Raw genomic sequence first — 16112 nt, forward strand, 5'->3', positions numbered from 1 at the left:
CAGGGATTTTTCTCCCGATACTTCACGGTCCCGAAGAAAGATGGAGGTCTTCGACCGATCATGGACTTAAGACAATTGAACAAGTTCATCACCCCGAGGAAGTTCCGTATGATAATGGTTACTTCAATTCTGCAACTTCTACAGAAAGGAGTTTGGTTCGCAGTGGTGGATCTGAAGGATGCGTACTTCCATATCTCCATCAGGAAGTCGCATCAAGCTTACCTTCGGTTTTCGATCGGTACATCCCAGTACCAATTCACCGTTCTTCCGTTTGGGTTGGCCACGGCACCGAGGGTCTTCACGAAGGTCATGGCGGTGGTGTGCGCCCACCTAAGGCAGAAAGGCATTTACGTTTATCCATACCTGGACGATTGGCTCCTCGTAGCGGACAACTGCGAAGCGCTCCAGTTAGACATATTAACCACCCTCAACCTGTTGGACTCGTTGGGGCTGTGGGTCAACCACGAAAAGTCCATTTTGACTCCACAGCAGAGACTGGATTTCATAGGGGTAACCCTATCCTCTCGAGACGGGAGGGCATACTTACCGTCAACCAGGGCGAACACCTTACAGCAGTTAGCCATCGATACCGAGAGCCGCCGAAAAGTTTTGGCATGGACAGTCCAGAGACTATTGGGCCTGATGGCAGCTACTACGGCAGTCATCAGATTTGCAAGACTCAGAATGAGGATACTGCAAGCCTGGTTTTTGAGGACTTTCGATCTCCGGCACGATGCTCGACGAACTTACCTTTCGATACCGAAACAAGTGAGGGCATCTCTGAAATGGTGGTTCTCGATGTCGACTCTTCTCGAGGGCGTTCCATTCCAGCAGCAGGCGCCCTCGGTAACGATCACAACGGATGCATCCCTAGAAGGATGGGGAGCTCATTGCAACTCCCTTACCGCTCAAGGTCGCTGGCCTCTATACCAGAGAGAACATCACATCAACCATCTCGAACTCCTGGCAGTAGAAAATGCATTAAAAGCATTTGCACAGATGATCGAGGGCAAGAATGTCTTGATCGCGACGGACAATACCACCGTAGTGGCATACATCAACAGGCAGGGTGGAACAAGATCACACCCTCTGAACCGTTCTGCACTCAGGGTATGGAACTGGTGCATAAAGAGAAGGACTTACCTGACTGCGATCCATGTAGCCGGCAAGGAGAACGTCTTTGCGGACTCTCTCAGCAGGTCCTTCCATGTCGACCACGAGTGGGAGCTCGATGTCGAAGTGCGAGAAAGTCTTTTTCGGTACTGGGGCCGTCCTGTTGTCGATGTCTTCGCTACCGAAGACAACGCAATTTGCGCCAAGTATTGCAGCAGGGCAGGAAGAGGAAAGCGCTCTCTAGGAGACGCCTTTACCAGGACTTGGAGAGGAAATCTCCTGTACATGTTTCCTCCCTTCCCACTGTTGACAAGGGTGTTAGCCAAGATCCGAATAGACAACTCCAACTGCATCCTCATCACACCGTGGTGGCCTCGACAGACGTGGTTCTCTCATGCCCTTCGGTTATCGAGAGGGGATTACATCAGGCTCCCGTCGACACCGAAGCTACTGTCCCGACACCAAGGCAAGGTTCGACACGCAGATCTGTCGACCCTCAAGATGACTGCATGGAGAATACCAACCATTCCTCTGCTAGAACCGGAGTTTTAACTGTGGACCATATTATGTTGGCAGCACTAAAGCCTTCCACGAGGAAGGCTTATGCAGCAAAGTGGCAAAGATTTCAGAACTTTGCATCGGAAAACGACCAAACACCAGAGTCTTGCCATTTATTATTAATCCTCAATTATTTATTGACACTTTTCCAGCAGGGACTTAAGCTCGCATCTATCAGGGTTCACCTTGCTGCGATTACATCTTTTCATCGGGGTGTGGATGGTTTTACACCTTTTACCCATCCAACAACCAAGAAATTTCTGAAAGGTTTGAAGAACACGATACCGACTGTGAAGAGTATCGTGCCGCCATGGAGCCTGTCAGTTGTGCTGCAAGTACTGACACGCAAACCTTTCGAGCCCATGGCTTCGACAGACCTTAGGCTTCTTACTTTAAAGACTGTCTTTTTAGTAGCCATCACATCGGCAAGACGAGCAAGTGAGCTTAAAGCTCTTAGAATAGATGTCCCGTACACTATTTTTCATAAGAATAAGGTTGTGCTACGCACAGATCCAGCCTTCCTGCCTAAGGTAGTGTCAACTTTTCATCTGTCCCAGCATATTACTTTGCCTGCTTTCTTTCCCAATCCGACTACACCTCTTGAGTCTTCCTTGCACACTCTCGATGTAAGAAGGGCTCTTGCTTTTTATAAAGACAGGACAGAGACATTTAGAAAAACAAAGCAATTGTTTATTTGTTATGGTGAGCCTTCTAAGGGACTCCCTGTCTCTTGCCAGCGGTTGTCACGCTGGATAGTGGAGACGATTGAATTGGCCTACTCTATCTCTAAATTAGAGTTAGTGAAACCTGTGACAGCTCATTCCACCAGAGCTGTTTCAACTTCGGTGGCCTTCACCAGAGGTGTCCCACTGGCAGAAGTCTGTAGAGCCGCAACGTGGTCCACTCCATCCACGTTTGTCAAGCACTACAGTTTGGACACCCGTGCGAGGCAGGACTGCTCGTTTGGGAGGACAGTGCTCTCGGAGATCTTCAGATGATGCACCAACCCACCTCCAAAGGTATGTCAGCTTGCTACTCGCCCATATGTGTGATGCATAGAGACCACGAAGAAGAAATGCAGGTTGCTTACCTGTAACTGTAGTTCTTCGAGTGGTCATCTATGCATTCACACAACCCACCCACCATCCCCACTTGGTGGTGTGAGACTTATAAATGACACTGTTATACTGTGGAATGTACTTTATTTATTTACACTCATGTTTATGGGGGGCACAATGTCGGACTCCTGTAAACTGAGGTAAGGGCGGGAACCCCGTTGGACATGCGCGGTAGCGTGGGGGAGGGGTTCCCGCCAAAAACGTTCCACTCAGCTATAGTAGGTTCTGGTCTGGTCTCTGCGCAGGCGCAAAGCCCATATGTGTGAATGCATAGATGACCACTCGAAGAACTACAGTTACAGGTAAGCAACCTGCATTTCTTTAGGCCAAGTTCCAAGGTGATATGAACCTTAGAGCTTATCAAAATCTCAGATCGATTGTACACCAGTTGACATGAGCATGCCGCAGTAAACATGGTTGGTCCAGTTGTTTGGTGAGGGTTGTATGAAACTCCCTGGAGGCCTTCCACCTTCCTAATAGCTTCTGCCCTGGCAGAAGGCCTTGCAGGCCTGTCTTGACATGTTGGTGACAGGAAGAAAAGATAAAAGGGGAAGCTAAACTAAAACAATAAAGAAGAGAAACAATACTTTAAACACATATTCAGCTGGCTTTTGTGGAGGGTGGACATGTCAGGGGAAGTTCAGCAACTGGCTCTGCCTACTAAACTCTACAGGAGGAATAGGCTAAAGGATGAGGATGGTTCTCTCTCTCTCTCCTACAAAGACACGGACAAATCCCTGCTCTCACAATGAAAGCAATTTCCCTATCCATAGATATTCTACCCACCTTTTATTAAAATATTCTGGACTGTAGGGCAGGGATGGGGATTGTGTGGCCCTCCAGATGTTGGACTGTAACTCCCATCAGCCCCAGCCAGCATATCCAATGAGGGATGATGGAGTTGCAGTCCAATATTTGGAGGGCCACATGTTCCCCATTTCTGCTGTAGGGGAATAAGGAGAGGTATATTCTGAGTGTCAAGAGAGCACTGCAGCCATTCCAGGGTATTGTATGTGTGTCCCTCCCTAAGTTCATATGTTCTGGAAGAAAACCATCTTCTAGAGTTTGTTGACAGTTTGTTGGGAGGCAGAGAATAACCTCCATGGCTCATTGGGATCAGAAATATCCTCATTGTATGCAAGGAAATTTAGGCATCTCTGCAGGGATTCCGGTGCCTTAGCCAAAGCACCTTCTGGATGCAGAAGTGTAGAGTCTCGAGACCTGACTTTAGCTGAGAAATATACAAATCTGAGGAAAACAGGCAAAACAAAGGGCAACAGGTTGCAAGTGTATATAATAGTATTTCAGAGTCCAGAAACAGTGTTATGGTCTCCATTAGCAATGTAAGTAAGTCCCTGAAATCTATCCAGTTCCCTGGGACAAACCATATAATATGCCTCCTGCATGTCTGCAGGAAAACATCGAAACAAGAAGATGCCTGCACAGGAGGGAGGGGTTTCCACAAAAGAGTGACAGCTGAAGGCACATTGTTCTCTCTCAGGGAACATGAACAAAGATCATGGTAACCGTGGTTGCACCAATATATGGTAGTATAGATGGGGATGATTTTGCAATCTACATTTTGCATCAATGAAACCCACATTGTGTAGTTCAAATTTGCACAGTTTTCCATATTTATTTATTTATTTATTTATTTATTACTCTTCTTCCAGTTTTGGGACCTTGCTGGCAATGAGTGAATTACAAAGGGAAACAGAGCGAATGAAAGGCATGGAGGTGACAAGAAACAGCAGGGTTGGAAGGGGGTATCTTTCATCAAACACTGCCCATATTGACCAACTCTGAGAACCGGAAACTTGCTTTTTAAAACAATGAAAACTGACATTCTCAAGATGCTACGCTACATGCCACAGACCATGTTCCAGTTATGGAGAATATAACAAAGCATTTCACACCTCCAAACTTAAATCCTAGATTACAACTGAAATTTCATGGTATAAATTCAAAGACAGGTCTCATTGTTTAACATGCTAGACTTTTTACAAATTCAATAAGAAGCCAAACCAAATCAATGCAAAGGGAAAATCTTGCCTGCAGCTAAAAACCCCATATAATAAGACCACCTCAAGAGCTACAGCCTCTTCCAAAATGTCTCCTGACACCAGAGGTGAATAGGTGCTGGATTAAAATCTCCAACCTCAAACACACACACACATGAGCTACAGGAAGGGGATTATGGCAGCAAAGTGAAAGTCATCCCAACCCAAAGCAGCAAACGCGTTGAAGATAAACTTTAGTGGTCACAAAAGCTGTTCCCTTGTCCCCTTCTTTCACACAGTGGACTTTGCTCCTGTCCCATTTCTAACAATCAGATTCCTTGCTACTCACACGAATGTGCTTAAAGGAAGGTTCTGGACAGGATGTTTTGGTGTGGAATTTTTTCAAACACTCCATTCCCTCTCCAGAATGCTTAACAGAACAGTGGAACCTGAAGGAATTCAATGGCAATCCTTGCAACAGGCACCTATCTACGCACACAGTGTTATATTTCTCTCTATAGGCATAAGATAAAATATTATCTCTCAGGGAAAATGGTGGCATTGGCCTGAAAGTAATCAAACATGTATGCCTTAAAAAGTATAAAAGTAGAAATAGTTCACCTTCCAGAATATTACATTTTAGAAAATTCAGTTCAGTTCTAACATCTTAAAAAAAGACAAAGACTACTCAGTATTGAGAAGGGCCTCATAACCTTCTGTGCAGACCAGCCTAAATGACAATTTACAAGACAGTGGGTGGGAGAGGCACCCACTTGCTGATCTGGGCAGAAATGGTTTTTCAAAATCAATAATGCAGGCAGGCAAGATATGCTCAAGACAGTGAGGATGCTGCACACCTGAATGGTAAAGAAAGCGGTGTATACACACAACATTTGTTGAATGAAACAGTGTAAAATATGGGTAGAGTGTTAGAAAGCCTCAGACAAGCATTGGTTGCTCTCTATGAAGCAGAAACTTGAAATATATACTTCTTTAAACCTATTTCAAGAAACATGCTCATGGTTTCATTTAAACACAGTGCACTAAAAAACTCCAGTTGTGTTTCTTCACATTTACCACAAGCCTCTTAATGAAACCACAAGTGTTTTTGACAGTACATGCCAAAACATCAGAGGAACTGCATAGATAAGAGAATGTAGAAATGACTGTAAACATCTGTTAAAGAATCACAAGAATTCCTGCTTTCAGTTGCACAAGCTCTTAAGCTTAGGGCACACAGGCCCTCATTCCCAACCATCAGGATTGAGCACCCATTAAGATTTAAGCCCAGGCCTATCTTCAGCTCCCACATTTCACAAGGGCATCAATACTTGCAGACATTTCTAAAAACAATGCAACTTTGGGTTGGGTATTTGAAAGGCAAGATGCTGCCCCATTTTTAAAAATTGGATCTTCAATCCTAAATTGTAGCTCAAACTGAAGATTAACTTCATAATAGGGAGAAAAAGGCCATCCCCAGAGATACAGGCAAGAAAAGAAAAAACTTCTTCTAGAGTAGGAATTCCTTTGGGTATTGAGGGAAGCAAGGAAAGAGATGCACATCCTTTCTTGAGCCTGGGCCAGTGCCTCTCGTTTCCTATCATATTCTTACATTAGGGCCCCAAGGAGCAGCAGTCAACTGGGCTGCCCAATGGTGTAGGCCCATATATGGACTGCCATTTATACGTAGCACCAAATATGTTGTCCTTGAACTGTCTGCAATGATTAAAACCCAAATCACTTCCCAGCAATCAGCAAAGCTTCATATAGAACGCTCTGGACAGAGTGCTACATTTCTTGGGTGGGAAAGCATACAGACGTCGATTCTTTCCATAGGATTAAGATCAGCACAACCCCTCTCACAGTAGGAACAGGCACACATCTGCAAGCATCTTGCTCCAGCTGCACCACTTTAAAGAGTTCAAAATCTAGATCAACATAAATTCTCTGAACTTCTTGGTGCCAAGCCTCTTCATGTGGCAATTAAGAAGAAAGCTCTTCAGCATTCAATACTGGGGCACAGTTACATCCTTGAACCTCGCTCTTGCAAGATCTGAAAATAAAACAAAAATGGCAAGGGATTAGAAACGGCGACATTCTCCAGCAAGACTTGCATGCTGGAAAGACATTATCTAATTCAGCTCTGCCTCAACAAAAATCCCAAGATTTTGCTGAAAGCAAAGACTTAATATAGACGAATTAGCATTCTGTTACTCTGATGCAAGAAGCCTCCTCAGAATGCAGTGAAGAAAACCCATTCATTTAATAGAGAATTAGCCAGAATCAGTTGCTACTAAAACACAGGAAGCAAGCAGGACACTGCCATGGAGATTCTACTTTGGACAGCAATGAGTCCAGACCAATACATCCCTACAAAAACAACAGGAGCAAATTTTACCAGCAAAGCGTGGAGATCCAATTATTTGCAATTTATGAATAATATAATAGTAGAGTTGGAAGGGGCCTATAAGGCCATCAAGTCCAACCCCCTGCTCAGTGCAGAAATCCACCTTAAAGCATACCTGACAGCTGGTTGTCCAGCTGCCTCTTAAACACCTCTAGTGGGAGAGCCCACAACCTCCCTAGGTAACTGGTTCCATTGTCATAATGCTCTAACATGAAGCTTTTCCTGTAACTTCAGCCCATTATCCCTCCATTCTGGGATGATCAAGAAAAGACCCTGGCCCTCCTCTTATGTGACAACCTTTCAAGTATTTGAAGAGTGCTGTCATGTCTCCCCTCAATCTTCTCTTCCCTAGGCTAAACATGCCCAGTTCTTTCAGTCTCTCCTCATAGGACTTTGTTTCCAGACTCCTGATCATCTTTGTTGCCCTCCTCTGAATGCGCTCCAGCTTGTCTGCATCTTTCTTGAAGTGTGGTGCCCAGAACTGGATGCAACACTCTAGATGAGGCCTAACCAGGGCCAAATAGAGGGGAACCAGTACCTCATGCTATTTGGAAGCTATACTTCTATTAATGAAGCCAAAAATAGCATTTGCTTTTTTTGCAGTCACATCACACTGTGGGCTCATATTCAGCTTGTGATCTGCAACAATTCCAAGATACTTCTCGCTTGCTGAGCCAAGTATCCCCCATCTGGTAACCCTGCATTTGGTTTCTTTTTCCTAGGTGTAGAACTTGGCATTTATCCCTATTAAATTTCATACTGTTGTTTTCAGCACAGCACTCTAGCCTATCATTCTGGTTCCTGACTTGGAGCAGAGCAGAAGCAGGGAAGAGCAGCTGGCCCAGCTCAAGTAGAAGCTAGAAAAGCAAGCCAGTTCCCAGAGAGCAAGCGAGCAGGGAGCGAGCTAACAGGAGTTTGACAGGGGGAGTTCGGCAGGGGAGGCCAAGGGGGAGGCCTCTAAAAAAAATAAAAAAAAATAAAAAATAAAAAAAGAGGTGGGGGAAAAAAAGAAAAGCATAAAGAGGAAAAAACCCCACAAAACCACCACCAAACAAAAGCAAAAAACACCCCCCAAAAGATTACTTTCCCTTAAGACATACTCATATAGTTGTGTACCTTCAGAGAGGACACAACAAAGCAAAGGCAATTCCACTATAATCAAAAAAGAAAAAACCAAAGCAGAAATCGACAATATGGATGGAAAGGAGTCCCTAGAGATAGTGACCTGCAAAGGGTGTGCAATGTTTGTGTTTCTGCCTGAGCTCAACATGGCGTATACCTGCAACAAGTGCAAGCTGGTGGCACTTTTGGAAGAAAAAGTGAGAGGACTTGAGCAGCGAGTGTCCACCCTCCAAGGAATAAGAGAAGCCGAGGAGTTCTTAGACCGAACGGTGGAACTGCAACAGCAACAAGAAGCACATGAGATTGAAGAACAACAGCCAGCTGAAGCAGAAGTGGAGTATGCTGAGGGGAGGAAAGCCAATGAAGAGGAAACTCCCTGGAAAAGAGTGACAGTTAGGAGAGGAGGAATTAGAGGGCGTTCTGCACCGGTGGAGCCATTGCAGTTAAGCAACCGCTTTCAGCTTCTGGAGAATGAGACTGAAGGACAGTTTGCAGAGGAAGAAGTACAGGAGACACCATGCAACAGTGACCAAAAGACAGAAGGTAGGTCAACCAAGAAGAAGCGAAGAGTAGTCGTTGTGGGAGACTCCCTGCTGCGTGGGATTGAAACCCAAGTATGTCGTGAAGACCCATGGACTCGCCAGGTGTGCTGTCTCCCTGGAGCACAGATTAGAGATGTGACTGAAGGGTTACCGAAGCTCATAAAGCCCACGGACACATACCCCTTTCTTCTCATCCATGTGGGAACAAATGATGTCGCCAAGCAGAGCTACGAAGAAATCATTTCAGACTTTGAAGTTCTGGGAAGGAAACTGAAGAACCTTGGGGCCCAGGTAGTTTTCTCATCCATCCTCCCGGTTCTTGGAAGAGGATTAGAAAGGGAAAGAAAAATACTCCGGATGAACGACTGGCTTCGAAGGTGGTGCCGTCGTGAGAGTTTTGGATTCTGGGACCACGGGCTACGCTACTTGGAACATGGACTGCTGGCAAGGGATAGGTTGCACCTCACAAGGGCTGGAAAGAATGAGTTCGGCCACAGCATGAAGAACTTCATCAGGAGGGCTTTAAACTGAATCTTGCAGGGGTGGGAGATGTAAATTTTGAGGCAACAATGGATGAAGGTCAATGCACCACAGTACAGAGAACAGCTCCAACAGAGTCCCAAAATAGTGTCTGCAACAAGGTAGGAACAAAGCCAGGCTATAAAACACATGGTCTTCGATGTCTATATACTAATGCCCAGAGCATGGGAAACAAACAGAATGAACTTGAACTCTTATTACATGAAGGCAAATACAACTTGATAGGTATAACTGAAACTTGGTGGGATGACTCCCAGGACTGGAATATAGCAATTGAAGGATATAACTTGTTCAAAAAGAAGAGAAGAAATAGAAAGGGAGGTGGAGTTGCACTATACGTTAAAAATACCTATCCCTGCACAGAAATACAGGCGGATGAGATTGGGAGCCCCGTCGAGAGCGTCCGGATTAAAATAAATGGGGCTAGGAATAAAAAGAATATGATAATCGGAGTCTACTACCGACCACCCAATCAAGGAGAAGACGAGGACGAAACTTTTGAGAAACAAATTACCAGTGTTTCAAGGAAGTGTGATGTAGTAGTGATGGGGGACTTCAATTACCCTGATATCTGTTGGGAGACCATTACTGCCAAAAGCAGCCCTTCCAAGAAATTCCTGACATGTATGGGTGATAACTTTCTCCTACAGAAAGTGGTGGAAGGAACTAGAGGATCAGCAATCCTTGACTTGTTATTGACCAATAGGGATGACTTAGTGGATAAAGTGGCAGTTACGGGAACTCTGGGGGAAAGTGACCACGTCATACTTGAATTCTTGATTATGAAGGAGACAAAAGTCGAGCGTAGCCATACACGTACTCTGGATTTTAGGAAAGCTGATTTTAATAAACTCAGAACTATAATAAGTAAGGTCCCGTGGCAAGGGAGCCTAATGAGAAAAGGAGTGCAGGATGGGTGGGAGTATTTAAAAAATGAAATTTTAAAGGCACAGTTACAAACAATTCCAACAAGGAGAAAAGATAGAAGACAACAGAGGAAACAAATGTGGCTCCACAAAAAGCTTATTGATGAACTGAAAACAAAAAAGGATAAATATAGGAAGTGGAAGGAAGGCCAGGCTACAAAAGAAGAGTACAGACAAGTGGCGCAGAAGTGCCGAAATGGCGTCAGGAAGGCTAAAGCTGTGAATGAGCTGAGATTAGCGAGGGATGCTAAAAGCAATAAAAAGGCTTTCTTCAGATACGTGAGTAGTAAAAGACAGAGGAAAGAAATGGAGGTTCAACTGCTTAATGAGGATGGCAAATTGATAACAGACGACAAACAAAAGGCTGAAGTGCTCAATTCCTACTTTGCCTCGGTCTTCTCCCAAAAGCGGGTCTATGACCCCCCTGGAAAAAGTGAAGCAGAAGTTGAGGGGGCAGGATTGCAGTTTGAGATTGATAAACAAATGGTCAAAGAACACCTAATTTCCTTGAATGAGTTCAAATCCCCAGGGCCCGATGAACTGCATCCAAGAGTAATGAATGAGCTAGCGGAAGAACTCTCAGAACCTTTGTCTATTATCTTTGCAAAATCATGGAAGACGGGTGAGGTGCCGGACGACTGGAGGAGGGCTAACGTTGTCCCTATCTTCAAGAAGGGCAAAAAGGAGGAACCTGGGAACTACAGACCAGTCAGTCTGACATCCATCCCTGGGAAAATTCTGGAGCAGATTATAAAGAAGTCAATCTGTAAACACCTTGAAATCAATGCAGTGATTACTAGAAGCCAACATGGATTTGTCAGGAACAAATCCTGTCAGACTAATTTGATCTCATTTTTTGATAGGATAACCTCCCTTGTGGACTGTGGGAATGCTGTGGATGTCATATATCTTGACTTCAGCAAAGCTTTTGACAAAGTACCACATGACATTCTGATTAACAAACGAGCTAAAAGTGGGCTAGATGGAACAACTATTAGGTGGATCCACAGTTGGCTACAGAATCGGACTCAAAGAGTACTTATCAATGGAACCTTCTCAAACTGGGGAGAGGCAACGAGTGGGGTGCCGCAGGGCTCAGTCCTGGGCCCAGTGCTCTTCAACATTTTTATTAATGATTTGGACAAGGAGGTGCAGGGAACGCTGATCAAATTTGCAGATGACACAAAATTGGGTGGGATAGCTAATACCCTGGAAGACAGAAACAAACTTCAAAGTGATCTTGATAGGCTGGAGTGCTGGGCTGAAAACAACAGAATGAAATTTAATAGGGATAAATGCCAAGTTCTACATTTAGGGAATAGAAACCAAATGCACAGTTACAAGATGGGGGACACTTGGCTCAGCAATACTACAAACGAGAAAGATCTTGGAATTGTTGTAGATCACAAGCTGAATATGAGCCAACAGTGCGATATGGCTGCAAGAAAGGCAAATGCTATTTTGGGCTGCATTAATAGAAGTATAGCTTCGAAATCACGTGACGTACTGGTTCCTCTCTATTCGGCCCTGGTTAGGCCTCATCTAGAGTATTGCGTCCAGTTCTGGGCTCCACAATTCAAGGACGCAGACAAGCTGGAGCGTGTTCAGAAGAGGGCAACCAGGATGATCAGAGGTCTAGAAACAAAGCCCTATGAAGAGAGACTGAAAGAACTGGGCATGTTTAGCCTGGAGAAGAGAAGATTGAGGGGAGACATGATAGCACTCTTCAAATACTTAAAAGGTTGTCACACAGAGGAGGGCCAGGATCTCTTCTCGTTCCTCCCAGAGTGCAGGACACGGAATAACGGGCTCAAGTTAAAGGAAGCCAGATTCCGGCTGGACATCAGGAAAAACTTCCTGACTGTTAGAGCAGTGCGACGGTGGAATCAGCTACCTAGGGAGGTTGTGGGCTCTCCCACACTAGAGGCCTTCAAGAGGCAGCTGGACAACCATCTGTCAGGGATGCTTTAGGGTGGATTCCTGCATTGAGCAGGGGGTTGGACTCGATGGCCTTGTAGGCCCCTTCCAACTCTGCTATTCTATGATTCTAAGATTACTTTGAAGTTTATTTCAGTCTTCCAGGGTATTAACTATCACACCCAATTTTGTATCATCTGCATTCCCTGCACCTCCTCATCCAAATCAATAAAAATGTTGAAGAGCATTGGGCCCAGAACTGAGAGGTACCCCACTCGTTACCTCCCCACAGTTTGAGAAGGTACCATTGATATGTGCCCTCTTTGAATCCAATTCTGTAGCCAACTGTGGATCCACCTAATAGTTGTTCCATCTAGCCCACTTTTAGCTAGTTTGTTAATCAGAATATCATGGGGCACTTTGTCAAAAGCTTTGCTGAAGTCAAGATGTATTATGTCCACAGCATTTCCATAGTCCACAAAGAAGGGTACCCGATCAAAAAATGAGATCAAGTTAGTCTGACGAGATTTGTTCTTCAAATCCATGCCGGCTTCTAGTGATCCCTGCATTATTTGATCACCAACAGTTTGTTTTACTGAACTCCATTTACTAGTGTGAAGTTCACATTCTACAAACAAAGATACATGTTCCTGACAGCTAATGGAAATCACACTCTCTAAAAGGCTCATTCAAGTATATGAAGAAATAACAAAAGTTGCACACTACAACATGAGCATTGCTTACTTTTGAACTGAACTTTTAATTCCTATTCTATTATTACTCATTTTGTCCTTCGTAAACCATGTAATTATTTCATAGAAAGGTAAAATAGAAATGCTAAACATTCTGTTCTGTAACTAGTCGTGTTGTGCCAAAAAACAAAAAAAACAAAACAAAAAAAAAAACAAATGCTATTTTGGGATGCATTAATAGAAGTATAGCTTCCAAATTGCACGAGCATGGTAGGGGTGTGCACGGACCCCCCGCTCCGCTTCACTTCCAGATCTGCGATTTGCGGATCGGGCCGCTCTGCCACGCCCCCGCTCCACCTATGTCCGCTCCGCTTCGCTGCAGAGCTCCAGATCCCCCCATAGGCTTGCATTAAGCTAAATAAGTATACAACATTTTTTTTTGTTAGTTAGAAACCTCAAGTTTGGCACCATGACACCTCATGGATGTATACACACGCACGCCAAGACTCAAGGCAGTCCCATCATCCCCTGATTTTGGGGGAATTTATGAAAATCCAACACCCCATTCACACCCCTTTTGATAGCTCCGTCAATTTGCACGTTAAAAACCTCAAACTCGCCACCATGATAGCTTATCCAGGGATACACATGCACGCCCAGACTCAAGGCAGTCCCATCATCCCCTGATTTTTGGGGAATTTATGAAAATCGGGCACCCCATTCACACCCCTTTTGATAGCTCCGTCAATTTGCACTTTAGAAACCTCATACTCGCCACCATGATAGCTTATCCAGGGATACACATGCACGCCAAGGTACAAGCCGATCGCGACGGCGGCAGAGCCCAGTAAGGGACCAAGGGGGAGGGAGGCCTTACCTGCGTCCGTCCGCAGGTAAGGGAGAGGAGGGCGGGGGGGGGTTACCGGGCCCTGCCGCCGTCGCCACATGGGCGACAGCGGCAGCAGCAGGGCCCGGTAAACCCCACTTACCTTTCCGGTGGAGCTCCGGATCGTGGCGAAGGATCTGCCTTCACCTCGATCCTCTTCGTCACGCTCCGCCGGCCCCCCAATCCTCTTCACCTCCGCCTTAAGGGCAGGTGAAGCCCCCCGCTCTGCTTCTAATTCGCCGGTCCGATTAGAAGCGGAGCACATCCCTAATGGTATCCTTCTATGTTGTTTACCTGGGTTAGACTTAGGAAACACAGTATTAAAGTAGTTCAAATCCTTCCTGGTGATGCTGTGGTACTTTTATGGTGCTACCAGGTCCTGTCCCCCATGCTTTTTAACATCAACCTAAAACTGTTGGGGGAAATCATCTGGAGCTTTGAACTGAAGTGTTAATCAGGTTCTATCTAAACATCCCAGGAGGCTGTCAAATGCGTGAACTAATTTCTGGGGATTGTTTTGGGGTAGATGATAGTGAACAAGCTGACACTTAATCCAGGCACTGCATGTTGGGAAACCAGTTGAACTCCCTCTAGAAGACCAAGTGTTTAGTCTGGGAATACTCTTAGACTCTGCTAACTGGGAAAGCTCAGGTGGCTGTGGTTTCTAGGGGTGCATTGCACCAGATTAGTCTGGTATACCAGCTGCAACCCTATCTGGAGAGAACGGACATTATCCATGCACTGGTGATGTTACAGGATAGACTGCTGTAATATGCTGTATGTGGGGCTGTCTTTGAACATGGCTCAGAAACTTCAGCTGGTGTTGCCTGAGTATTGATGGGGTTGTCGTGTCCCTCCCAAGCCCTTGTACTTTCAATGGGAGGCAAATGATGTGGCTTTTATTTCAATGGGAGGCAAATGATTAAGCTTTTATTTATTAATTTAATTTTATTAAATTAATTTTATTAAATTAAATTAAATTTTATTAAATTAATCCACAAAGCTTTTGTTAAGCAACAAACGTCTCTTTAGCCTGAATAGAGTCTACCTCTTTGCCCTAAGCAATTACTATGCAAACTAAGCAAGATAATTGTCCCTTCAAGAAGAGAGAGAGAGAAGTTACTGCTGAATGTGTAAACTTAAGATGATAAATGCCAAACAGACACGTGGGATTTTTGTGGTAGTTTTAAAATAAACAATCAAAACTTATTTTTAAAAGTTCATAAGCTTTGTTTCAAATAACAACATTTAAAACCCTTTTTGAAACCATCCATCTAATCCTGTCACCCTCACATTCGCGCTTTCCTTTCTCTCACACAATCACTCTTGAACTTTCTTTATTATCAGTATTGAATAATATACTTCCACTACGTGCACACCACACTCTAAAGACACCACTCACTACACTGACTCTCAAATTTCCCAAAACTTAAGTACCATACATACAGAGAGCAGTACAGACTCTAAGAGTCCCTAACAAGTCTCCCTGGAAAGAAAAGAACAGAACAGAACAAGACTCACAATCCCCCCCCCCCGTCCTTCCCTTATATATCACACCTCCCCCTCCCAAGACATTCTAACTCCGCCCACTCAGGCCAACATTCTAAAAACCACAGACTTACACACTGCAGACATACCTTTGGGAACTGACTTGTGGGGTGTAACGCCACATATTCCCCCCCTTTTTTTTAAAAAAAAACCGAGTATGGGGCTGGTTTAATACCTGGACCTGTACATAGGGTTTGGGGAAATAAAATGGTTAAACATTTATATATACAATTAATAGCAATCACAATATATATACACATACAAACCTTTTGGAACATCAACATTAAACGAACTACATTTTTATTAGTCCATTTCTTTTTGGCTCCAATTTTAAAAGTCCAGGAGCATCACAATGTCCACAACAAAGTCTCACGTTATTGGTGAATTGGACGATTCTTGGCGAGACAGTCCATTTGCGATGTTCTTCTGACCTGCCACATGCTGGATCTCCGCGTTGAAGCTCCGGATCCGCCACGACCACTGCTGCAAAAGTTGGTAGTGGCCCTCCATGGGTTGCAGCCACAACAGCGCTCGAAGATAGGCTCGCATGATGAACCGCTGTCCCTCCGCGCAAGCCCCGACTCTGTCCATAGCCCAAACGATGGCCAGACACCTCTCTTGGACAGCAAAACAGCCTCTCTCTCTCTCCGCCAACTCTCCGCTGGAACAGGCTACGAGATGCTCCACACCGTCCACTGTCCACCACAGCTCCGCTCCATCTCTGACCTCTGAAGCGTCTGAGG

General features: G+C 44.8%; 1 protein-coding gene across 1 annotated transcript in view; it reads right to left on the reverse strand.

Moving 5' to 3' along the window:
- Positions 1-4405: 4405 nt before the first annotated feature.
- Positions 4406-16112, reverse strand: part of LOC134410239 (BTB/POZ domain-containing protein KCTD5-like) — an 89440-nt gene continuing 77733 nt past the window's right edge. The window contains exon 7 of the mRNA XM_063143410.1: positions 4406-6842. The gene's annotated coding sequence lies outside the window, so the exon portion shown is untranslated. The remainder of the gene's footprint in view (positions 6843-16112) is intronic.

The sequence above is a fragment of the Elgaria multicarinata genome, chromosome 17 (genome assembly GCF_023053635.1).
Source record: "Elgaria multicarinata webbii isolate HBS135686 ecotype San Diego chromosome 17, rElgMul1.1.pri, whole genome shotgun sequence".
NCBI lineage: Eukaryota > Metazoa > Chordata > Lepidosauria > Squamata > Anguidae > Elgaria > Elgaria multicarinata.